Below are 26448 nucleotides of genomic sequence, written 5' to 3'. Positions count from 1 at the left end.
CATTTCACTTTTGCAACTTCAAATGCCCATATCTTATACATACGGACTCCAATCAATAAGCTGTTTTTTTGAAAGGTGGGGGGATTTTAGAGCACCACATCATGGCATGATTAGTTTGATCTAGTTTTTCTTTGAGATTATTTTTCAGTTTTCTTTCATTCTTGAAATTGTAAATCAATTGGAAAGCACAAAAAACTCTTGTAATCGCACTAATGTATAAAATGCCACAAACATTATTGAATAATGGTGCCTACATTGAGCTATTTGGGGTGGGTTTTGGGGGGTTAGGTGGGGTATTTATGCAAGTACACTAACTTATAAAGTACCTTCTGATTATATACTTATCTTTTTGAGGGGCTTACACTTGGGCATTTTCTAAATTATGAACTACAATACAGTTCCATTCTGGGGGGTCTCATACATAGGCTTCTAGTGTTTCTACACAATAGGATATAATAAGGGATGAGAGTGTAGTTGATTGCCATTCATCATGATTCCACATCCATCTTGGTGAAAGCTCACATCAAGTTGCATTGGCTTTTAGATCTTCTAGTTCTCTCTTTGCTGCATCTTGCTTATGACATGAGACATTTGGATCTGCATAGGTTCACATTATAGATTGTGTAACATGCTAAAACGAAATAACATGCTAAAATGAAATAAAGCTTTTAAACATAAATGTAACATGCTGAAACGAATATAACCCTTAACATGAACATTGCAACTTAACATATAAAGGAAGAGTTTTTTTTTTGAGATAAACAATATCTGAAAGTAATTACATTGCTCTAAACCGAACATAAATGTAAGATATGGAAATAACTAAACATTGCATTAAATGAAAGAGAGAGAGTTTAGAGAGTACATTTCATATGATGCTAACATTCTGAACTTCATAACTTTTTCAAGATACTAGTGAGGAGGGAAAGTATCATTAGGGTGCTTTTCTGCCCAACCACGGACTTACTAGTCCCCTGTGCCATATCCAACTGGATTGGCCCAACCCTTCGTAGGGAGGTAACGGGAAGTGGAACTCAATGCCATCTGAGACTTGGTGTTTAGGACCTACACATGCTAGTCGGCCATACACTATGGGTAACCCCCAACTAGTATGACGCTTTTGACTAGAGGTGTATCTGGTACTAGTGATTTGACGGTAGCTTGCATTACGCAACACCACCTTGGCCAAGGTTTGAACATTGCAAACATGATTAAATGTGCTGTCAATGATCACCACCCTTCTCGGCATAGGTCTAGGGTCAAAATGGGTTCAATTGAACTCATATAGGAACTATGACCATACGTATATTTAACATTCATTTGTTAACAGCTCTAGTACTCTTAAAAGTTACTGTTTATTTCTTCTCATTTATGATTGCAAAGATTTGTAATGATTCAACTAAATCCTTGGGATGGAAAAATAGGGGGCATAAGAGCCGCCAACTATACATACAACTCATAAGTATGGAATGCAAACCATGCCTGACATGTCTCTGCTGTCTTGGCATCTTGAGGGTAATCACTCAATGGTGATGCTATCTGCATCGAGGTACAATGGTGCCCTTCTACCCTTTACCTTCTTAGGCTAGGGTATTAGTTTATTTCATAATTTAAAGATGATAATCTCTATCAGTTAGGTCGTCTGATTCTGCTGTTATGATTTCCAGACTCAAGCTATTTCTGAAAAAGCTCAATTAAGAATGGAGAAGTCTTCTTAACACAAGACTTGGATAGGCATCCGCTCTAATCTAAGGAATACTACTTGTATATCTTTTCCAGCTTATTACGCTGATTATGGGTTAAATAATCCATATACATTACACATACAAGCATAGAGTATTTGTAATGTTCCCTTGTCAATGTATGTTGAGGGTGTGAATGTACGGTGTGTGACCGTACGGTGAGGGTGAGGGTGTGGTTGTATGGTGAGGGTGTGGATGTACGGTGAGGATGTGTGACTGTACAGTGAGGGTGAGGGTGTGGTTGTACGGTGAGGGTGAGTTTGTACGGTGAGGGTGTGTGAATGTACGGTGAGGGTGAGGATGTACGGTGAGGGTGTGTGACTATACTGTGAGGGTGTGGATGTACAGTGTGTGATCGTATGGTGAGGATGAGGGTTGTACGGTGTGGGAATCGTATGGAGAGAGTGCAGACCGTACAGTGAGAGAATCGTACGGTAGTGGAGACTAGTTGCCCGAGCCAGGCCGTTCAAGGTGTGGTGTATTCGATCAAGTGTTGTATAGGGAAATGATGAAGCTTGCAATAAGGTCCAATGCCAGATAAACAATGAACAAGAAGATTTATATTTCAAGAATTCGCACAAGCTAGAGAATAGTCAGATTAATGCACTTCAAATTACAACAATCCTGGACTGAGAGCAGGGCAGAGTAGGGTGAGGAGTTACTCCCACCGAAACTGCGAGTACCAAATAGGGAGGGTCTTTCACCTCCGAAATGGCGGATAACAGAACTCCAAGAGGAATTCGCACAACAGAGAAAAACACCAAATTCGCATACCAACACAAATGACAGACTTGGCCATAAATATGGGCTCCGGGAAATTTACCGAAGGGTTACAAACGGGCCGACACGACCAAACTAAGACTTGACTAATCTAATTAAATAAGGGGCCCGAAAGATTTGTTATTGAATTTGGGGCCTTACAATAAAGTATTTCAATTTTATTATTTAATTATATCGGGGACATCACAATATTATACATACATATACACACACACACATATATAAATATATATGTATGTATGTTTGTATATATATTCGTCTACCCATATTCGTTTTGGTTCTTTAAAATGTTCAAGCCAGCAGCCATCTTTTATGATAACCAATTATGACATATTGCTCTTTTTCAGAGGTTTAGATTTTAATTTTTTTTTTAACTATCAAAATGACAGCTATTACAGTCTACCACTGGTTTTATATAGAGATTTTGCTTAGTGAGAAAGGTGTGTAACAACAATCTACCTGAACAGAGAGTATGCTTCTTTTTAAATTGAAGAATCATAATAGTTGAAGAATTAAAACATCCTAATTGGTGTGGTTTAACAATAGTATTTCAAATAACATGGTTGAAACTAACAATAAAATCGTTGCTATTGTACTCTACAACCTTCCCACCTCTGCCATCGTTTGAATTTTGAATTGCCCGTATGACCGCCTCCTCTGGGGAGGTCCCCTCCCTCCTCCTTGCAACGGGACCCCCCTCCCGATACCACGGTTGGTCCACATGCTCCTGGTTCCGCTTTTAAGACCCCACTGTCTGTGGGTCTTTTGGAAAAGACTGTCAAGAACGATGTTCCTTCTGGCTCTTCATCTTCGGTACTGACGGAATCTGGTCAGAGGGATGAGGACAAATGTTTGGATAACCTTGAAGCTAATGAGAAGAATCCTCCCTCTTCCGGACCGGAAAATGTTTCCAGTCAAAAGATTGTGGAGGATGGCAAAAACGATTCCAAATCCAACTGGAAAGGTGCTCTACTTGGTTCCACTTATACGACTATAGAAATGGCTTTGGCTAACTTTACCCAAACCGATGAGGGAACGAAGATCAAGCTCCCTGATAGTTTCATGGATAAAATCGCTTCATCCCTTCACCTAGCGAATGTTGGACGTTTCTTCTCCTTCATACCATCTATTGACATGGTTAGGCGATGGGCTAAGGCAAGATGGAATTTAAAGGGAAGTGTTGATTTCTTGGCTATCCTAGGAGGCCTCTTCCTTTTCAAGTTTATTGCGGAGGAAGACCTGATCGTCGTCCTTTCAGACTCTTGGGCCTATGGAAAGCATATTCTAACTTTTGCTAAATGGAAGCCTGGGTTCGACCCCTCAGCTGAACTCAACCGTATGGCTCTTGTTTGGGTTAGGCTCCCTGATCTCCTGTTGGAATTTTGGGATGAATAGATCTTCCGCTGGATTGGGAATTCGTTCGGCAACTATGTTACAGCAGATTCGGTCACCCTTGCTAAATCTAGGTTGGTTTATGCCCGTTTCTGTGTTAATGTTGCTATTAACAAAGCGCTTCCCAACTTTGTTTCCCTCAACTCAAAGTGGGGAAAATGGTCCCAGGCCATTGTCTATGAAAATGCTACTCTTTTTTGTCAGAAATGTGCTAAGCAAGGGCATACATTTGCTGATTGTAAGGCCCCAACGACAGCTGAACCCAAGCTTAAAGAGATTGCTATTGTGGATGTTCCCATTAGCCCAAGTGCACCCTCTTCTTCAGTCCCTTTGGGATTGCCTAATGTGTGTGAGATCTCTGAAGATTACCCCCACACTGATAAGATCCTAGATATTATAAAAACCCCTGTCGATCCAGTGAAGAAATCTAGTCCAGTGGCGCCTCTAGAAGATGGAGAAATTCCCCCGGTGATTAGCCTACGGCTATCCCCTGGTCCTTCTTCCTCCCCCTCCTTGGCTATGGTTGATGGCTACCTCTCCTCTAGGCCTTCAGTTGAAGCTAACCCCATGCCTCCCCAAGCCCCCTTTAATCTTTGTGGTGTTAAGTCTTCCCCAGGTGGAACTAATCTGTTAAGTTTCACAACCCCTCACTGCCCCCCTCGCAGTTTGAGGATTTTGGAGGAAGTGGCTAAATCTCCCCTGTTGACACCTAATGTGAAGTTATCCCCACTCTGTTCTCCCTCTGTGGATAATGAGGACTGGTTGACACAGAAGAAAAAACTAGGACGAAGAAGGCGGATGTGGGCATTGACAACAAAGTTGGAAGACCAACCGAGAGAGTGCCAAGACATAAAGTTATGGCAAGGGATATTGCAAGGTGTAGACAGTTGACCCTTGATGGAATCAACATAACTAAGAAATGAAGTTCCTCTCTTGGAACATAAGGGGACTCAACAACCCCCAAAAGCAATTTGCTATAAAAAAATATATTTTAGAGATGAAATTAGATATTTATCTTCTTCAGGAAGTCAAAATGTCCTACCAAACTTTTGCAACCACTGCTGGCAAACTTTGGCCGGGTGCTACTTTTTTGTATGTTGAGGCGTTGGGGGCGTCTGGTGGAATTGCTACCCTTTGGGACCCCTGCAAGGTCCAAGGAAAGGTTTATGTAAGCTCACAGAACTTCCTGGCGGTTACTTTTCAATATGGTGATCTTTGCTGGCACTTGTTCAATATATATGCCCCCAATTCCAAAGTGGGGTGGGAGGAAATTTCTGAGTACATCCTTGAGGATCAGAATTCTCATTACATGTTGGCGGGTGATTTCAACACCCTCTCTACCCCTCTGAGAAATGTGGGGGACATGTGGATTTCTTTGATAGCATGGGAGATCTTGCTAATCTTATAAATGCTACTAGCCTCTTTGATATTGATCTTCAGGGTGTCCCCTTCACTTGGTCAAATAATAGGAAAGGGAACCACCTAATTCAAGTTAGACTGGATAGATTTCTAGTCTCTGCCAAATGGGATATTGGTCAGAACTCCTATCTAAGGACCCTCCCAAGGACTGCTTCTGATCATAGCCCTCTCCTCCTCCATTGGAGTAATAGACCCCCCTTGGGTCCTCCCCCGTTCCGTTATGAGATCATGTGGGCCTCCCACCCAGATTTTAGAGATCTGGTCAAGGGCTGGTGGGCCACCCTGGTCCAAGGGACTGCGATGTTTAGAATTGCCGAGAAACTGAATCTCATCCGAAGGGAAGTGAAAGGATGGAATAAAGCGACCTTTGGTGACATCTTCAAAAAGAAGAAGGATTTGTACTCCAGACTTGAACAGTTCCAAAGCATCATGGCCTCAGGTGACCCCCCTCATTCTCTCCTTATTGAGGAGGAAGAATGCAGAAAGAATTGGAAGGAAATCCTTTCTAAGGAGGAAATCTATTGGAAGCAAAGATCCAGAATTCAGTGGCTGAAGGAGGGTGACAGAAACTCGGCTTTCTTTCACTGCTCAACTAGCATTCACAAAACGAGAAACTTGATCAAATGCCTAAAAGATGACACTGGTCAGGAGATCACTGGCGAAGCCCAAATTGGTCAAACTGCTACTGACTTCTTCATCTGTATGTATACTGAGTCCAGAAGAGGTAATGAGGCCCTACAGGACAGGCTCCTGAGCAAACTCCCTAATGCCATTGGGGAGGAGGATAACTGTTAGCTCCTTTCTCCCATTTCCTTGGAGGAGGTCCGTTTGGCTGTCTTTGCGATGGGTGCTTTCAAGACCCCGGGTCCGGATGGCTTCCCCCTGGCTTTCTTCCAGGAATTCTAGGATATTGTTAGTTGATGCGGCCATTGCTGCTCATGAAATTATTCATTCCATGGACAAAAGCAGAATTCCAGGTATGGCCTTTAAACTCGACATCTCAAAAGCTTATGATAAAGTCAATTGGTGCTTCCTATTCAAAACTCTCTCAAGATTGGGCTTTAATCAAAAAGTTGTTGATATGATATGGGAATGTGTTTCTACGGTTCAGTTTTCCATCTTGATCAATGGGATTCCTAGGGGCCACTTTAAAGATGGAAAAGGTATTCGATAGGGAGATCCCCTATCCCCTTATCTTTTTATTATGATTGCTGAAGTTTTGGGCAGGAATGTGGTGGATTTGATGGTCAATGGTGTTGAGACATGGACCAGCTAGGACTCGAACCTAGGACCTTCCATATGCTACTGGAGTGCTCTACCACTGAGCTACTGGCCCCTCTTGGACTAGTCCATCGTCGGTCTAGGTGTGGCTTATTTCCAACACCAACACCCCCCCTTAAGCCACACCTCTTGTGTGATTGGGGCTCCTAGCCTGGACCTGGCTCTAATACCATGTTGAGACATGGACCAGCTAGGACTCGAACCTAGGACCTTCCATACGCTGTTGGAGTACTCTACCACTGAGCTACTGGCCTCTCTTGGACCAGTCCATCGTCGGTCCAGGTGTGTCTTATTTCCAACACCAACAAATGGAAGACTGCAGGGGTTCAAAGCGGCTTCTACTATTCCCCCCTCTGTGATTCAACAATTTGTGGATGATACGTTTCTTTTTGGTAAATCCTCCATGATTGAGGCTAAACACTGGAAGAATTTGCTTGTTGACTATGCCTCTTCTTCAGGGCAATGTATCAACTATGATAAAAGTAATCTCTTCTTCGTCAACACCCCTTTGGACCTTCAGACTAAAATCCTTAATATTCTTGGGTGTAAGTCTGCTATTCTTCTTGGGACTTACCTGGGTCTCCCCCTCACTGTCAAAGAGGTCACCCCTGCGTTCTGGAATACTATCCTTGAAAGAATACATAAGAAACTTGCTGGATGGAAGGGCAAATTCCTTAGTAGTGCGGGGAAGCTCCAACTCCTTGCTGCTTCCCTCCAGGGAATCCCTGTGTACTTCCTTTCCCTGTTCAAAATCTCGGGTGCTATGGGGGACAAGCTTGAGAAGATCCAAACAACTTTCCTCTGGACGGGTATGGAAGAAAAGAAATGCCTCTCTCTGGTTAACTGGGATATTGTTTGCTTACCCAAGACCATGGGGGGTCTTGGTATCAGAAAGATAAATGCCTTAAACAAGGCCTTAATTACTAAAGTGGGATGGATCCTAGCTAAAGGTGAGGCGGACTGGTGTAACATTATTAGGGCTAGGTATTTGGAAAGGGAACAGTTCTGCTTTAATTTGAGTTCCCGTGGCTTACCTCCTGGGTCAAAATTATGGAACAACATCCTGAAGCTTAGACCTGTTATCAGAGAGGGACTGAAGTGGTGGATTGGAAATGGTAGAAAGATTAGGTTCTGGGAGGACTCTTGGCTAGATGATAAACCTCTAGCTGAATCTTGATTCTGCCAACTAATGAACTCCCTAAAGGTTTACTTTGGTGATTATATTGCTGACTACATTGTGCCGGGAAGAGGAAGGTGGAAGAACATCTCCCTGGTCTTTACTGATCGACCTAACCTATTGCCTACTGCCCTTGATCTCTAGGATCTCATGCTTACATGCAACATACCTCTATCTCCCCATGAGGACAAATTCATCTGGAAAGGGACCCAGTCGGGGCAGTTCTCGGTCAAGTCTGCTTACAAACAACTCTTGAGATCCATTGATGATGTTGAATGCTGGAAAAAGATATGGAATCCACAACTTATTCCAAAAATTAATTTCTTCTAGTGGTTCCTTATGCATGAATTTTTTTTGACTCAGGACAATTTAAGAAGGAGGGGATTCCAACTTTGACCCAACAGATGTGTCTTATGTAATTCTGAGGAGGAATCTATCAGTCATCTTTTTATCCACTGCCCTTTCGCTTGGCACCTGTGGGCCATTACCCTTGAAAAATGTGCTATACAATGGGTTTTTTATGATAACATTCATCAGTTTGTTAATGGATGGTCACCTCCTACCCACCACCCCCTGGTTATTCAGCTATGGAGGCTTATCCCTCCTCATATCTGCTGGAGTGTTTGGAAAGAAAGAAATTATAGAATCTTTAGAGATGCTGAAACCTCCCCTGATAATGTTTTTACTAGCTGTTTCAAAATGCTTATGGACAATATCTCTGTGACTAGATGGAAAACCCCCTCCAATCCTCTTAACCCAACTGATAGAAGAATTGCAGAACTCTGGAAGCTCCCCTTGGAGTTTAAGCTCTTCAACAACACTTCAAAGATCAACAGAAAAAGGACCAAATGGTTAGCCCCAAGTCCCTCTTGGCATAAGCTAAATTTTGATGGGTCAGCTCAAAATACTCGGCAAGCGGGAGGTGGAGTTATTCGTGATCATCAGGGAACTACTATTGCTGCCTATGCGGGTAGCCTGAAGAATCATACTGTCACTCAAGCTGAGGGAATGGCTCTCCTATGGGGGATGAAGTTCACCACTGCTATAGGTATTAGACAACTGTAAATTGAAGGTGATTCTAAAGTAATTGTGGAAGCTGTCAGTGGTAGATCTATAGTGGGTTGGAAAGTGGAATCTATTTTGAGGGATGCAAGAATGTTTCTGGCTAACCTTGACTGTTTCACTATCCGCCACATTTTCAAAGAAGGGAATGCGGCTGCTGACTCTATGGCTGTTGTTGGTAGGCTGCAAGATGGCTTACGGTGTTGGAGGAACACTGATCTGCTGCCAGTGATCACCAAGGAGATCTTGGAGAAAGAAAAAACTAAGTCTTAATGACGAGTCTTTCTAATTGTAATATGATGAAGAGCATTAATTTTCAAATTTTGAATTTAGAGTGGGAACCCGCCCATTATGGGTTGGGTATGCCACGTAGTTGCATATGGCCTTGTCATCAGTCTCAAGGGGGTTTAAATAATGATGATACTTATTGGCGAAGTACTGATATCAGGAAAGACAATTTTCTATTAATCATCTGGACGAATGTCATTGGCGGTGAGGAAGGCAATAGCTGGTCTCGGCTAAGTCACATTGGGCGGATTGATGGCTCACACGAGCGTAATAGATTTCGTGATGGAGAAATTTGTTTAAACACGGCTTGCAATAATCTCAGCAGTTATTGCATGATTTTATTCCAGAATTTGTTGAGCTTGCTTCTCGACTCTGCTTATGCTCTTGAACGGCTCTGTATCCTCGCTGCCCTGTTTTTCATTTTCACTTCTAAGCTAGAGGAAACGATCATGGGGGTGACAAATTGAGACTTGAACTTGATAAAATGGATGAATTCAAAGCCAAGCCGGCGGTTTGGTTTGTGTGCTCGGAACGAGGCATCGATAAATTCATGGAGAGCATGAAAGGAAATGACGAGAGACTGTCGAAACAGTTTGTGGCTTCTTGGGAGGACAGAAGGGTCACTATGGGTGGAATCTCGTTTGAAGTTAACGAAGAGGTGATTGCTCAGTCGACGAGCTTGTCCATGGAGGCTAGAAAATGGAAGAAACAGAGCTGCATATTGGACACCACTAGCCTAAACCATTTTTTCCACGATGGGGAGAATCCTGTGAAGCGGGCTGGTGGTTTCAACTGCAAAGAGCTTCCGCTGCCTTGGGATGAGGTCTGCTACATCATCATGAAGTATTTCACTCTGGAAGGATGGTATGGGGTTTTCTACTACTATCACCTCGCTTTCCTTAACCATCTTAGGAATAAGGATCTTATTTCCATCCCTTTTTTTCTGCTACATTCTATGGATTCTAATGTGAGAGATATTGTTGAAGCCAAGAAGAAAGGCAAGGATTTTACTATTCTCCACCAAGGCCTTATCCTCCGCCTTTACAATTTCCACTTGGCCCTCTGTCCTCGCATGATTTCGGTCCAAAATGTGCCTGAAAGCCACTCTCCGGTCGTAGCCGCTGCCAACCTTGACATAAGCCCTCCTCGGTTGCTCGAACCTAGCTCCTCCAGTAAGAAAAATAAAAAGCGTGCCTACCACTTGGAGGATTTAAAACCCCCCAAGAAAGTGAGAATCTAGGAAATCGACTCCGATGTGGAGATTATGGATGGAGCTAACACTCCCCGTCGCTCTGTAAGATTGGCGTCCAAACCCCCAGAGAAACCCTTAAAGGACTCCTAAGGACTCCTCATCCCATGATACTGGAAATTCCAGCCCCTCTGGTAATGCGGCCTCGTTTCATTCCACCTCGACCCCTCATTCTGCAAGCTCCACCCATGTGTTTGAGAGCCCTAAAAATTCCATGAGCCCGGATGTTGGTCCCAAATCCTGGGTAAACTCTCTGTCCCCTACTTTCAGGTTTGAAAAGATGGTGGTGGTGGAGGAAGTGAGCAGTATCAAGGAGGAAGCGAAAGGCAAACTGACGGATTTGGAGAAGAAAGTGAACGACATGATCGAGAACTTGCAAGAAATTGCCAGCAGAATAGATGCCATTGAGAACAAGCTGCATGATGTCTCCAGGTTTGCATTGAATGTCATGCACAACTTTGCGACCACTCTTTGTCTCTTGCAAGAAAGCACCTTCAAAGGTAAAGGAAAGGAGGATGAGGACTATAAAGACCTCTTCAAATTCCTCACCAAAGAATGGGGAAGGAAGCTCCTCCCCAAGAGGAGCCATGGCAAAAAGAAGTAGCTTTGTTTGCTATGGTTTGGTTTTTTGGTTTTTTGAATGGCCCTAATGGTCTTTCGGCTTGTAGTTATGGTTACTGGTTAATCCTGGACTTAACTATCTTTTGCCCTGCGTGGCATATTTTAACTAAGACTTTAATATACTCTATTAATATGTGTAGTATGTTTAAAGTTTTTGATAGAGGAAAGTTTAGGAGGCTGTGATTTTGCTGTTTCTCTGCTAACAGTTGCTTATCTGCTGTTATCTTGACTGTACTTGGGTCAGCCCCCTAGTTTTGGCTGCTTTTAATATCATAAACAACAATATTTCAACAATAAAGATATCTTGGCATATCATAATAAATGCATTCATAAACATATACATATATATTACATTAGCGTATAGGTATGAGAACTGGTTCATTAGCTCTCAACCCTCCTAAATTCCAAGAACAATAAGTCAGTCTGGTTTAATAGCAGAATATTGCAGATGTACGCATTTCATTTTAAAACTGCAGAAGGGTTTAGCCTTAAACAATTTCCAAAGTAATTCTCTATACTTGCTTCAGATTGGGCATACTCCAAAGATAACCAGATATATCATGGGGTTTTTAGAAATCCTTTAACAAATTGCACATAACTGATATATCTCGATATTTTTTTTAAACACTATAATTCGAAACCTAAGAAGCAATGGATGAAATGTAGGACAAAATCGCAGGGTTTTAGCGAGAGTACATGACCTGGTGTATTTTATAAAGGAAGAAAAATATGTAGGATGCCTCCTAGGGCTGTTCCTCACAACAATTTCTTTGTTCTAGAGACGCAAAGCAGAAAATGAAATTTGCAAAGTATAAAACTTTATTTCCACGGCTACCAGAAGTAAGAATGAATCGTTCTTTTTCCAAAACCCCTTATGTATTATCCAACACGTTTTGCTTTCAACCATTGCCCTAATACCAGGCATCTTTTCTCTAATCCGCTAGGAGGAGTCACAAGAATTCCTCCTCCCAGCCCCACGCCATTCTCCTGCTTGTTCTTGCTTCTCTGTGAAGACTCATGGTTCACGCCAAAAAGCCTTCCATTTTTCGAAGCTTCTACAATATTTACTTTTTAATATCAAACTCCTTTCAAAATGCCTGATAAAAAATATAACTTGCTCATCAATTAATAATATGTATATGAGCATGGCGCTATGAAAAGGTGGGGGGGTGAAAAAAATGTTTTGATTAATATTTTTCTTTCTTCACACCACTTATACCTCTAGCGACTAGAGGATGGGTTTTATTTTACAAATAAATAGGGTATTTACCATTTCTTTTATTTTTAAGGTTACTTAACCTTTTCAAGAGTTTTGTAAAATATATTCATATATTTACATATATGAATATATATGCCTTATGTATGCATGCCTCTGGGGGCACGTATACTACCGGGTATACGTACTGTCATATACATGCTATGCATAAGACGCATACATTGATATATATACATATATAAATATATTTACATGATAAAACATGAGCTTCTGTAGAATTTAAATAATAATTAATTAAAAATTCCTTAAAATAATAATGAGTTACCTCGAAACGCAATAAAAAACCTAGGGTTGTGAACCCTAAAATCTCTGCATTGACCATCTAGGGTTACTTGTCGCGATGACCAACGAAATTTGACAAGGTCAAACATAAGTCTACCTGGCTTAGGGTTTGGGTTTCAGATGGCATTAGTTCTTTCTTCCCTTTTACCTCCCGACCTGATGATACTTTCCCTCCCTTCGTGGAGGACGACGATCTCCTGCACACACTTGGCCAATTCAACAAGTTAGATCAAAATTTGTCCTATTTCGACATTTCCTAGATCATTGTTAAATGTAAAACATCATGTCATAATGTTAACTATCAAGTCACCAATTTACCAATTATGATTCATCAAATCATTATTCTAAGCATAGTTGACATCTAAGTCATAGGAGACGGCGAATTTCATGGATGAAGTTCGATTTTTATCGAATCTGAAATTTTTATTTAAAAATTGTTTAAAATCGGTTTCAAAATCGTACGGCTTCAATGTTGGTTTTTTTTATTGTTTAAAAACTTAAAAAGCGATTTTGTTTAGGGTTTTTGAACATCGTTTAGGGTTTGCTTTAGATTTTTGGTGGATTTTATCTATAAAGCGCCGTTCTCCGCCTCTGTAAAATTCGTCTCCAAATTTATTGGTTATATTTTCCGTTTCTTCTGAAAACGCATTGACTTCGTTTCCGTTGTGGGTGGACTGCGTTGTCGTTGCAGAAATCGCGGGTTGCAAGGGTCGTGGGTTGCAGAGGTCGTGGGTGGCAAAAATCGAGGGTTGCAGAGGTCGCGGGTTGCAGTTGCCCTCGCCGTAGTTGCCAATTGCCATCGTTGCTGTTCAGGTAGGTGCCGTCGTGCCGAGTTCCATTTTTTTCACCCTTTGCATTCGACATAGCCATTTCATTTTTTTTTTCTCGAGTGTAGTTGTTTGGTTATATAGTTTGATAGCTATATAGTTTTATTTTTACTGTAATAATTTTTTTTTTTCCAGAATGCATTTTAGTTTTATTTTTACTGTAATAATTTAATTTTTTCCAGAATGCATTTTAGTTTTATTTTTACTGTAATAATTTAATTTTTTCCAGAATGCTTTTTTACTGTAATAATTTTATTTTTTCCCAGAATGCATTTTAGTTTTATTTTTTACTGTAATAAGTTTTTTTTTCAATATATATTGTGTTTTGAATTTAGAAATGTAATTTTATATTTGTTATTTGATAAGTCTTAAATATTTTTTTTGTTATTTGATGTATTTTTATTTTAAAAATAGATGTTTATAAAATTATTATATGCAGTTTTTTATTTTATTTAGTTATTAGAAAATGAAGCATTTATTATAATTAGTTTTAATATTATTTTATTTTATTTTTTCATTTTAAGCTAAAATTTAATCCATGTTTTAAATATTAAAAATCATTTTTCTTCTGTACAGATTGTAATGGCTCCCAACAAATCAACTTCAGAGGGATGGAAACATGTGACCCGCAATGGTACTTCATTGTAACTTGTGCCCGAAAGTTTATATCGGAACTTTAACAAGGATAAAGGACCACTTGCTTGGTATTTCAGGGGGTAAAGGTGGAGGTGTTACTGCATGTCCAAATGTGTCCAAAGAAATTAGAGATATTTTAGAGAAAGAGCAAGCCTCTTCGATTGCAGGAAAGATGTAGGTGGCACAAAAGAAACAGAGAATTGAAGAGGATGTGTCTAGATCCGCATCTATCTTCGAGTCTACCCAAGGCCACAGGGACATCCAAAGAGAGTGGAACTTTGAAGAGTCTTTGGAAACCAGTAGAGAAACAATAGGTGGATGATGCACTAGCAGATTTGTTTTACACAAGTGCTATTCCATTCAATGTAGCTAGAAATCCGCATTTTCGCAATGCAATTCAAAAAGTTGCAGAGTTTGGCAAAGGGTACACACCTCTCACTTCTGAGGCTTTCAGGACAAGTCTTTTGGAGAGGTCAAAGGAAAGAGTGACTGAGAAACTAGCTGAGGTCAAAGCCTCTTGGAAGGCAATAGGTTGCACCATATTGAGTGATGGATGGTCAGATATATGTCAAAGGCCATTGATCAATGTTTTGGTGGCTTGTCCTGAAGGTGTTGCATTCTTGAAAGTGGTTGACACCATGAACCACAAGAAAACTTCTGAATACATATTTCAAATATTAGAGGAAGCCATTCTTGAAGTAGGGGTGGAAAATGTGGTTCAAGTGGTAACTGACAGTGCAGCAAATTGTATGGGAGCTGGAAAACTGATTGTTGAGAAATACCCACAAATATATTGGAGTCCATGTGCAGCACATTGTTTGGATTTGTTGCTTCATGATTTGGCTAAGTTTCCATGGATACATGAAGCAATTCATAGAGGGAGAGCAATTGCAAACTTCATAAGAAATCATTGTCTCACATTGAGTCTTTATAGGCAGCATGCATCTAGGGAGTTGTTGAGGCCTTGTGACACAAGATTTGCTTCATTTTATATCACTTTGAAAAGAGTTGTTGAAGAGAAAGCAGGTTTGAGATCAGTTGTTTGTTCCAATGACTGGGAAAATTCAGCACTTTCTAAAAGTGCCAAGGGCAAGAACATAGAGCAAATTGTTTTAAATAGCAGCATTTGGGAAAGTGGAACAAAGGTTTTGAGTATATGTGAGCCAATTGTTGATGTGCTTCATATGGTTGATGGTGACAAACCTTGCCTTGGCATGCTTTATGAAAGCATGGATCGTTGTAAGGAAGCTATTCAGAGAGCACTAAATAATGTAGATGCAGAGTACATGGAGATATGGGCAGCAGTTGATTCCAGATGGAAAATGATACATACACCTTTATATGCAGCAGCTTGCTATTTGGAGCCTAAGCTATTTCATATTGATCGACAAGCTGATTTTGAAATTATGGCAGGGTTTCATGAAGCCATTAGCAAATTTGAACTAGATCCAGCAATTGCATGTCTAATCAGAGACCAAAGTTGGCTATACAAGAGAGCAGAAGGGTTGTTTGGAGTAGCAGGAGCCAAATATGATATGAAACGAGATGCAGTACCTAGTTATAGATGGTGGATGAGCTATGGAGCACAAACTCCTGAACTTTAGCGCTTTGCCATTAGAATACTGAGTCAGGGAGCAAGTTCATCATCTTGTGAGAGGAATTGGAGTTGCTTTGACCACATCCATTCCAAGAACAGGAACAAATTGTTGTCTAGAAAGTTGGGAGATCTTGTCGACATTCGCAGCAATTTGAAATTGTTCATGAACAAATCAGCAAGCGACTCCACATCTTCACAACAACGCATTCCACAAGACATAGAACTGCCAGTTGTAGATGAGTCTGACTTTCTTGATGAGGAATTGGATAGTGATACAGATGATGATGCTACACCATCTGAGCCAAGTGCTCTTGATGACTTAGAGCTTTTTTGAAGTTCTAAAGTCTTAACTTTTTATTGTAACTTTTTGAAAAGAAAACATCTTCGCAATCGTGATTTCACATGTTTCTTATGGTTTATATTTTATAAATGTGCCATCTTTTGATAATGACTTCAAATCTATTTTGATAATTTATTAGAAGTATGCATATATTTAAAAAATAAACAAAATTATATAAGGCGATTTTTATTCGATTTTTTTTTTCGAATTTTTCCCTTGTCGAATTTCATCCGAATTTCATGGCCGTCGATTTCGAATTCGAATTCGAACCTTGTGACTTAGGTTGACATCATACCAAATATGCATGAACATCTGAGCATATTAATTCAATTAAAATATGAAAAACTAGGGCACATTCATTCAATTTAAACATGAAAATTAGGGCACGTTAAACATCTTGCAAGTATAGCATAAATACACTAGGGAAAACATATATCATGTCGTAAACACTGCATATTAACAACTAGGGCACAAGTGGAATGTAACAAATTGAGAGCCATATGGTATATGATCCTGCATCTTGCATTTGATTCGCATCAGATTACATCTCAAATTGAAAGCCATTCATTATGGTTAGTATTCTTGAATTCTGCATGGTACTTGCTCCTCTAGATTGGTTTTAGTCATTTCTCATTTTTCTTAAGTTACACTTATGGGGGGGTCTTCTTGTAATATTTACTTCACCTTGGCTATGTTTCTATCCTAAATGTGATATTGATCCTATTTAATAAATTTTCTTAGGATAATTAGGATATTTAATTAGTTTCACCTAAGAAGCAATAGATGCCAAATTCTAATCAACAAAATACAACAGTACCAATTGTATTTCAGCCAAGTTATAGTGCAGCAATAGATGCCTCATTACCATCTTAATACCTAGAAAGCCTAGATGGCTTACTTAGACATTGTTGGTGGCTCGAGAACAAGTAGGGGCATTGAACCTTCATTCTTAGTGAGTTGTCTCCCTAAGAAGTATTCATGTTATTTTACTTTTATGTCATCCATCAGTAATGCAAAAAGCTTCTAGTTTTGAAGTGGCTTCAATGGAAGTGTGAGATGCCTTGGTAGAGGAGTATGACCATGATAGAGGAGTATGACTCCATTATACAAAGTGATGTTTGGGAGATTGTATGAAGACCAGATGGGGAACTAGTGATTGATTTTAAGTGGTTTTATAAGGTGAAGCATGCATTGGCTGAGAACATAGAGAAGTACAAGGCTAGACTCATTGCACAGGGCTTCAGAGAGAGAGGGAGGTGCTTATGATGATGTCTTACCTCTAGTTGCAAAATGCACTTATATCAAGGTAATTATGTCTCTTACATCTTATTGTGGTTGGTATTTCATTCTGGTAGTTGTATGCAGATGACCTAATTCTTATAGGTGAGAGTGAGAAACTTGTAGCATGGTGCAAGGGGGAGTTGATCTTTGAGTTCAATATGAAAAATATTGACCTTATGCACTATTTTTGAGGTCTCGAGGTGTGGTACGGTGCAAGTGAAGTCTTCCCAAGTCAAGGGAAGTACGTTTACAAGTGTTTGTTTTTAATAATAATTAAATAAAGTATTAAATATATAAATAAATAAAATTATTAATAAATGTAATTTTTAAATAATTTTATTGAATCAGTTCCATAGGATGACTTCCTTGACTTTGGCAGTTAGTCTTTGAGGCCGACATAGGATTGAACAAGTATTTATAGGAGCTATTATTGGTTGAATGGCATCGTTGATTTTGGAACCGAAATGCATTTTCCTGCCCTTTGAAGATGAAACCCTTAGAAGGTGATTCTGAGCAGGATGACACTTCGTGCCCTTCTAAGATGAAACCCTAAGGTGACTCTGAGAAGGATGACGGCCCTGCTCACTTTCTATTTTCTGCATGCACTTTCAAACCCAGTCTGCTCATTCTCTAGGCAGAATTTAAGCAAGAGATAAAGAGGAAGCCGAGGGTCTGTGGTGGGAATTGCAGAACCAACAGTGATAGCTGAAGGCGAAATCATGTGGTCTCATGCAATAGAATCTGTGTGGTGTTCGCTATAGGTGGGGAAAGTCACAATTAGAACCATCATTCATATTGACTTGCTATGCTTGTGCCTTAAAACGCAAGCAATGGATTGCTATTGTTTTGCCCTATAAACTGGCCTATAACATCATGTGTGGGGAGAATCTATAGCTGCTATTCATGTATGTATATCGAATGATTTATGGGTCTGTAAATTTCTGGGATATCTTAGTGCTGTTCAAAGCAAGAAGGGTCTGAATATGGACACATGTATGAACTGATTTATAAATGAAGGAAGGCTGTTACTTTTTGTTATCTTGAATTAGTAATTTTAATATTCAGAAAGTGCTGCTGTAAGTTCATTTTCTAAGGGTTGTAAAATTTCACAAGTTAGTATATTTTAGTGTATCAGAGCCACCTTTCTACCAGCCTGTGGATTGATGAGTAATAGGGATAAAAAATACAAGCAAAGGGAAAAGAAGAAGGCAATGGGTGATAGGGAAGAGGCAAATACCCAAGACTTCATTAAGGAGATTAGAGAAATCAATACAGGCGTGAGGGATGCCATGAGGGAGATGGTTCAACTGTTAAGAGGAATGAGTCAGCAATTAAGTGCTGATAGGACCATTCAGAATAATGCTAAAGACATCAGTTTGGGTAGAGGAAAAGCTTTAGCTGGTGGTGAAATACTTTCAGCTAATAGTGGGAGAGCTTCAATTAATACCATGACCTTTAGGGCTAAATTTCTCGACAAGGAAACACCTGAAGGTATTGGGGAAGGACAACTTGATCTAGAGGAAGACATGACAAGACTTCATGATGCATACTATGCCCTAATCCCTGTTATCCGTGCATAGCTGACTTTCAAGGACTATTATGAGATGAAGAAAACAACCGGGCATGGGAGGAAAGGGTATATAGAAAGAAAGGACATCCAACATTGATTGGGGATGATTACCATCCCAATTTTTGATGGATCTAGAAGCTCATCAACAAGAGCCTAGTTGCAAAACCTAGATACATATTTCTCATTGAATCCAATGTTTGAGGAAGAGACTCTCAGATTTGCCACCTTACATCTTGAAGGTGTGGCTCACGAATGGTGGTACCATGGTCTGGTAACCCAAGAACGCGATTCAATCATTACCATGGAAGAATTCAACCAAAGATTGATGGAGAGGTTTGACAGGAAGGATCCATAAACTCATTTGAAAGAGTTAGCACAGCTGAAGCGAAAGGGTAAGATGGAAGATTACATAGCAGAATTTTAGAGGCTAGCAGTAATACTTTTTGATGTGTTAGAAAAAAGGTTTATAGTCTTCTTTACAGAAGACTTGGTTGAACCCCTCAAAGGGTTAGTAAGAGAATTTAACCCAAGCACCCTACAAGAAGCCATCAATAGTGCTTCAAATTTTGAAGATTCAATGACTAAAGAGTCTCAAGAAAACAATTCCTATGCTATCAAAGAAGCCTCCTTGGATGAACACTATACCACCTAAGATAAATATGGTGGAGATGTCTAAAAATAAGCTGCAAAGAAAAAGGTTATGTTTCACATGCAAAGAGTCATGGCAACTAGGTCATAGGTGTTTGGGCAAAGGACAAATTCATTATATCGAGGTCATTTCCGATGAAGACATAGATGAGGAGACATGGAGAGGTGTGGATTCAAGCTCAAAGTTACTTGAGGACAAGCAACATCCGGGACGGGTGGATTGTGATGTCCCTGATTAAGAGGGGTTGGCTCTTTTGTTTGCAAGTGTTTGTTTTTTATAATAATTAAATAAAGTATTGTTGTAACGTTTTCACACATCGCCCCCATTGCAAATGGGGACCCCCTACTTTTTAGGTCCTCTTGGTCCTTTGGTTTTGGTTCTTTGGGTCTTTCCACATCAATCTCTTCAGTCTCCCTGGTTCGCAAGTGTTTTGATGAAATTTTATCAAGTCTGCAAGTCATTTGAGTAAATTTGGCTAAGTCTGGAGCTCATTTGGTTTATTTTAGGGTTTTGCCCTTCAGACTTGGATTTGAGGCCTTTCCCTTAGGTTTTTGGAACAACTTAACTTTGCATTGGAATCAAGACCCTTCAACGAAGCTACTAGTGAAATTTGAACGAATTCTAATCGACTTTCTATTTTTAGAAAGTTCCTATTTTTTAGGGAATTTCACTACCTCCAGGGTTGTCTTTATTTCGCCAAAAATCAAACACTATTTTTAATAAGTTTCTATTTTTAGTAAGTTTCTATTTTTAGTGTCACCTTGCCCTGGTTTGCCTTAATTTTGACGTTTTGAAGTACTTAATATTTTTAGTAAGTTTATTTTGGCAGGTTCTTCTTAAGCAGGGGTCCCGACACTGAAGGTAGAACATTCCTGAGAATATTTGTCTAAATCCGGAAAGTTGAAAAAGCAGATAGTTGATAAAAAAAAAAGGCTAAGTCTGGATTCATTCCTAAAGTGGAAAAGCTTGAAAAAATCTTCTAAGGCAGAGAAAATCACTTCAATCCTGAATTGGCATCCCAATCTAGAAAGAGCAAAAAATGGCTAAGTCTGGAGAAAATCAAACAATAATTATTCACCCCATGGAAAAGGCATTCTAGGAATAGCACGGGCGCTAAAGTGACCCCATGGAGGAATTCTCCTTCATGCCAAAATCCTCCACATGCAAGGTTTAGCGCTCAAGTCGTGTGTATGGGCACCAAATAGGGGGTATGGAGGAATTTTCCTCCAACCCAAAATCCCTACACCACATCAAATCCACGCCCAAGTCCAGATAGGGAGCACCAAAATTCCTACACACCATGAGTTTGGCGCCCAAGTGTGGGTGGAGAGTGCTAGAAGGGAGTGGTGGAGGATTTTTCCTCCAAACGTGAATTCCTCCACACCATCAAAACAACGCCCATGACCAGGTGAGGAGCGCCAAAGTGAGGTCATGGAGGAATTTTTCCTCCATGACAAAATTCCTGCATCATTTGAATTCAACGCCCAAGACAGAGACATGGTGTCAAACTAGGTGATGAAGGATTTTTTCCTTCCAAAAGCCAATTCCTACAGTGGGCGGATTCAACAACCAAGGTCAAATGGATAGTGCCAATAAAGGGCGAAGGAGTTTTCTTCCTCCATATGTAAAATTCCTCCATGACATGGTCAATTCCATGCCCAAGTATGGATAAGGAGCGTTGAACAAGGGTAAGGAAGGAATTTCCTTCCGGATGAGGAATTCCTCCACGTGATGAAATCGACATTGGAAGAGAGGCATGGAAATCCCAATCAAGGAAGAAAATAAAAATTCCTCTCAAGCGTGGAAATGCATCAAGCATGAAGAAATTTCAAGATGAAAGAAAAAAAATTTATCAAGAGAATTTTCTCTCTTGAATTCCAGAGCTCAAAATGGGAAAAATTCCTAAAAAATAGGAAAGATGATGAATTGATCAAAATTTTCTTCCCAAGGAGAAAATTACATCCAAGATGAAGAATTTCTTGGAAAAAGTGAAAAATTGACTAAGTGTTGGAAATTCCTTCCTTTGGGACAAAATTCTAGGAAAGTGAAAAATTGACTAAGTGTTTGAAATTCCTTCCTTTAGGACAAAATTCTAGGAAAATGTTAAATTTGGCCATGGATTGAAGAAATTCCTTCCTTAGGGGTGTTGTGACATATTCACACATCGTCCCATTGCAAATGGGGACCTTTGCTTTTTTTTTCTTTCTGGGGTTTGTTTTCCTAGGTTTTTGAGTTTTGTCTGTTAGCCTTTGCTTTTCGAGTGTCGCTAGGGGGATCACCTGGATAGCAGGCTCTGCTTGAGCTAGGTCAAGTTGGTGAGTGATGAAGTCTGGAATGTCATCCTGACCTTCAAATGTCCTGAAATTTGGCTAAGTCTGGAATGTTCTGATCCTTAAATTTGGCTAAGTCTGGAATGTCTTGATCCTGAAATTTGACTAAGTTTGGAAAACTGAAGAATCCTCCAAAAACTAGATTTTGCAATATAACTCTTGGAGGTCCGAAACCACTCTCAAACATCCTGACAGTATATATGGAATATAACTTAAAGTATAAGAAAGAAGAAAGATATAAGGAAATGGAAATGTCACTTATACTTAAATGTTATATTCCATAAAATGATCCTAACGGAGAGACCAAAATGTCAAATTTCGCTCCTAACCCTTCCAAAGGGTCCAGAGCGAAATTCTCCATAAGACATTCTACTTTGACCAAAACCTAGAACTAACGCATTCCCAGGCTTGAATGAAGGAAAAAACGCTTGTTTGAATGAAGAAATGTGAAAATGAAGTCAAGATCTTGGCCAAAATGAGAATTTCGCTCCTGACCCTTCCAAAGGGTCCAGATCGAAAATCTTTATAACTCTTGTTTTCCTCCTTATTTTGGCTAGGCGTTGGCTTGATGGGAGATGAATGGGTATGTTTTTGCCTTGAGAGGGAGTTTGATTGATTTTGAAGAACAAGATTTTGGCCTAAAGATTAGGAATTTCGCTCCTGACCCTTCCAAAGGGTTCAGAGCGAAATTCATCATAAACTTCATTTGCTACCTTGTTTGACCTTGAAACCTTCTTCCTCAAGTGGAAAATGATCTAAGTTTTCTTCTTGAAGTGGTTTGAAGTTTGAAAAATGAGCAATTAAAGCCTAAATCAAGATTTTCGCTCCTGACCCTTCCAAAGGGTCCAAAGCGAAAATCAACCTAAGACTCATTTCTAGCCTTATTTGACCAAATTTTGATTTGCAAGGCATTTTGAAGGGAAGAGTAGACATGTTTGGACATTGGAAATGTTTGGAAGCTTTGAAAAAATGAAGGATTCTAGCCAAGAAGGTGAATTTCGCTCCTGACCCTTCCAAAGGGTTCAGAGTGAAATTCCTTGCAAGCCTAATCTTTTGACCTTGTTTTGGCTTAAGACCTTATCCCTTGGGTGAAGAATGATGTCTAGTTGTCTTCTAGAGTGGATTGGAGTTGAATTGATGAAGGATCAAGTCAAGATTGAGATTTTCGCTCCTGACCCTTCCAAAGGGTCCAGAGCGAAAATCCTCCTAGACCTCATTTCTTTCCTTATTTGGCCAAGTTTTGATGTCCAAGGCATGTTGAAAGAGAGAATGGACATATTGAAACCCTTAAAGACGTTTGAAAGAGTTAAGGAATGAGCGTTTTAGCCAAGGAAGGAAATTTCACTCCTGACCCTTCCAAAGGGTCCAGAGCGAAATTCCTTACAAGCATATATTTTTAACCTTGTTTGAGCTTAAAACCTTGTTCCTAGGTCGAAGAGAGATGAATTTTCACCTTGCAAAGAAGAGTAGGATTGAAAGAATGATGATTTTGGGCTAGAAAAGGAAAATCGCTCCTAACCCTTCCAAAGGGTCCAGAGTGAAATTGTGCAAAACCTATCTTTTCCCTCAAATTTATGCCAAGTCTAGTGTGGGTCAATATTAGAGGTGTCTTTAGGCATGTCCTTGAATGGTCAATAATTATCAAGTTTGAAGGAATTGAGCCAAATGATGAAAATCGCTCTTGACCCTTCCAAAGGGTCCAAGGCGAAAATTCTTCAACCACCTATTTCCCCTTGCAAAATCAAGTCAAACTTGGGTTGGACGTGAGAGGAGAAGTGTTTTCTATCCTTTTGAGGTGAATGCAACTTGAAATGATGGAGAAATAAGCCTAAATTAAGAAATTCGCTCCTGACCCTTCCAAAGGGTCTTGAGCAAATTTTCTCTAAATCACCTTTTTTCCCAATTTTGTGCCAAGCCAAGTGCTGACTGGGGCGAGTTTTGATGGGAGAGGTCCTCAGGAATGACTTTGACTTAGCAATGATTATCAAACTTGAAGGAATTGAGCCAAAAAGTTATTTTCGCTCCTGACCCTTCCAAAGGGTCCAGAGCGAAAATCTTAAAACCACCTATTTTCCTTGCAAGTCTAGTCAAACGTTAGGTTTTCATGGCTTGGATGGGTGCGAGGAGACATGTTCTTGCCTTTTGAAGTTAATTGGTGTTGAAAAATGATGGAAATTATCCCAAACCAAGGATTTCACTCCTGACCCTTCTAAAGGGTCCAGAGCGAAAATCTTAGGATCACCTACTTTCTTTGCAAGACAAGTCAAAATTTTGATTTTTATGGCCTAGTTAGGAGTGAGGCAATGTGTCCTTAGTCTTGGAGGTGAATTCAAGTTGAAATGATGGAGGAATGAGCCTAAAACAAGATTTTTGCTCTTGACCCTTCCAAAGGGTCCAGAGCGAAAATCCTAAAACCCATCATTTTCTCTAAAATTTGTGCCAGGCCAAGCTTAGACCTAGGTAAGATAAGCCCTTAAGGTTGCCTTTGAATGCATTTTGGCCACCAAAAATGTAGATTTTGAGCTAAGACAAGGATTTCGCTCCTGACCCTTCCAAAGGGTCCAGAGCGAAATCCTAGATAGGTCTTGTTCCTGGCTAAGTTTTTGAGCGAATTCTCCTTTTTGGGCCTTGTGAAGATCAAACCAATGTTGCCAAGTTGGGAAGTGGATTTAATGTGGGGGAGTCCAGATGAATTGAAGTGAAGGAAGTGTAAAATGAAGCCTAAAGAAGGAATTTCGCTCCTGACCCTTCCAGAGGGTCCAGAGCAAAATTTCCAAAATCACCTAGTTTGCCCATGAGGAAGGTCAGGTTGCAGATTCCTAGCCTTTGGTGAGGAGAAGGATAGCGTATGCTTGCCTTGGAAGACATTTTGGAGTAGAGGCATGATGGAATTTGTCCAAAAATGCAAAATTCGCTCCTGACCCTTCCAGAGGGTCCAGAGCGAAATCTTTTGAAACTACTATTTTTCACCTTGTTTGGGCCAGGCGAGGAGCTGGTTGTGAGGTAACGTTGAAAAGAGGTCCAAGTTGGCCAGGAATGCTAATTTCGCTCCTGACCCTTCCAGAGGGTCCAGGGCGAAATTCTTATAGGGCCTGTCCCTGGAAAGAGTCTTGAACTAACTTCATTTTAATATCTTTTGTTGATGATTTAAGGTGTGAAATACTATGTTGAAATGAATTTATTATGTCCTTAATCATCTTTTGATTTGTTTTTGCAGATGAAAGAAGATCAAGCCAAGACAAGGATGACCTTCTCCAGTCCAGCATCAACAAGGACAACCTTCTCCGGTCCAGCATCATCAGGGACGACCTCTTCCAATCCAGCATTTGAAGGAAAGGTACACCATCCATCCTGCACATCAAAGACAAATGAGGTTAAAGCAAGGGTCCATTGAAGAAGCCAGTAGTTTCAGAAGAGTTAATTAAAGTTAGCTTCTAAACATCACCAAATTGAACATCAACCAAGTGTCGGACAAGGTGGCATCCCAGTCATCACTCCTCCAGTCGGGTTGGTCCACCTCAGCGTGTCCAGATTCAATGTACCTGACTCATGGGAGATGGCACAAACTTCGATGTACCTACCCCGGTTCTCCATTGGTCGAATATTCCAGAGAAGACATGTGTCCAAATAATGCAATTATTTCATTGGCCAGAATTGAGTTTGTTGTAACAAACCCTAATTAGGGTTTCATTGTAAAATCTTGGCCATTGATCTCAAATTGATCTAAGACATTGAATTGTATTATGGGCACTATATAAGCCCTGGCTCCTCATTTGTAAAGGCTGATAGTTAGTCAATAATAGCTAATAGTTAATAGTTAGTAATAGAGGCCAGAATAGTAGAATAGCAATTAGAGTAGATTAAGAAGAGAAGGCAAGACATTGTTGCCTTAATTGTAAAGACTTCTTTTCATTGAAGATATAGTGGAATATGTTGTTTCTTTGCAATGTGCATGGTCTCTTGTTGAATCTTCATTTTTGATGATAGATGATTAGATTGATTGAAGAAAATTGTTGAATGCACCTGTGTGGAATCTTTCTAGTCCATACCACTAGCCTCTTATTGATGGTAAGTGCGCCCTGCGTGGTCAACTTGCATAAAATGAGCTTAATCTTAAATTGTTACACGTCTATTGTTCATGCATTATCTTGAATGGTGATCATTGTCAGATGGTGTACGATTTGAACATATTGGAAGCATCCCTTAGAAGATCGCACTGAGTTGGTGTTGAATTGTTCAACTTGATGGTGAGACCCAGCCCAGTAGGACTCCACCTAGTCATTCATCCATTTTCTCGCATTCTAGGTAGTAGAGTAGACATCCCGAACCTTGCATCTTTTGTCATTTGTTTGTCTTCCAGTTAGTTATTAGGACTTGTGATTCCAGCAAATCAGACGTTTAGGTCATTGAGTGTAAGTCCCCTTGTGATTCTAGCAAAATCACATCATACCGCAAAGAGCTTATCCACGAGTAGAGATCCTTCAAAGCAGAACCTTGGAGTTGCCTCGACTGATCCTTCGGCGAGATCTTCAGTAGTCGAGAACTTTGTTCAAGAGAGGATAAGGTACCTTTTAGGTATTTTATTCTGTGTTTGGTCGTGTACAAAATACACATCAACAAGGGGTAAAGTAGAATCAAGGTCAAGGAAG

The 26448-nt window shown here is 40.1% G+C and overlaps 1 protein-coding gene and 1 non-coding gene across 3 annotated transcripts in view; one reads left to right on the top strand and one right to left on the bottom strand.

Moving 5' to 3' along the window:
- The window catches only part of LOC131046939 (uncharacterized), a 149074-nt gene that overhangs the window by 2986 nt on the left and 119640 nt on the right, over positions 1–26448 (top strand). The window lies entirely within an intron of this gene.
- TRNAA-AGC (transfer RNA alanine (anticodon AGC)) lies at positions 6598–6669 on the bottom strand. Its single transcript has one exon. It is a non-coding gene; the product is annotated as a tRNA-Ala (tRNA).

This window comes from Cryptomeria japonica, chromosome 9 (assembly GCF_030272615.1).
Source record: "Cryptomeria japonica chromosome 9, Sugi_1.0, whole genome shotgun sequence".
NCBI lineage: Eukaryota > Viridiplantae > Streptophyta > Pinopsida > Cupressales > Cupressaceae > Cryptomeria > Cryptomeria japonica.
The sequence above is the reverse complement of the archived record's forward strand: the minus strand, read 5'-3'. Positions and strand labels throughout refer to the sequence as shown.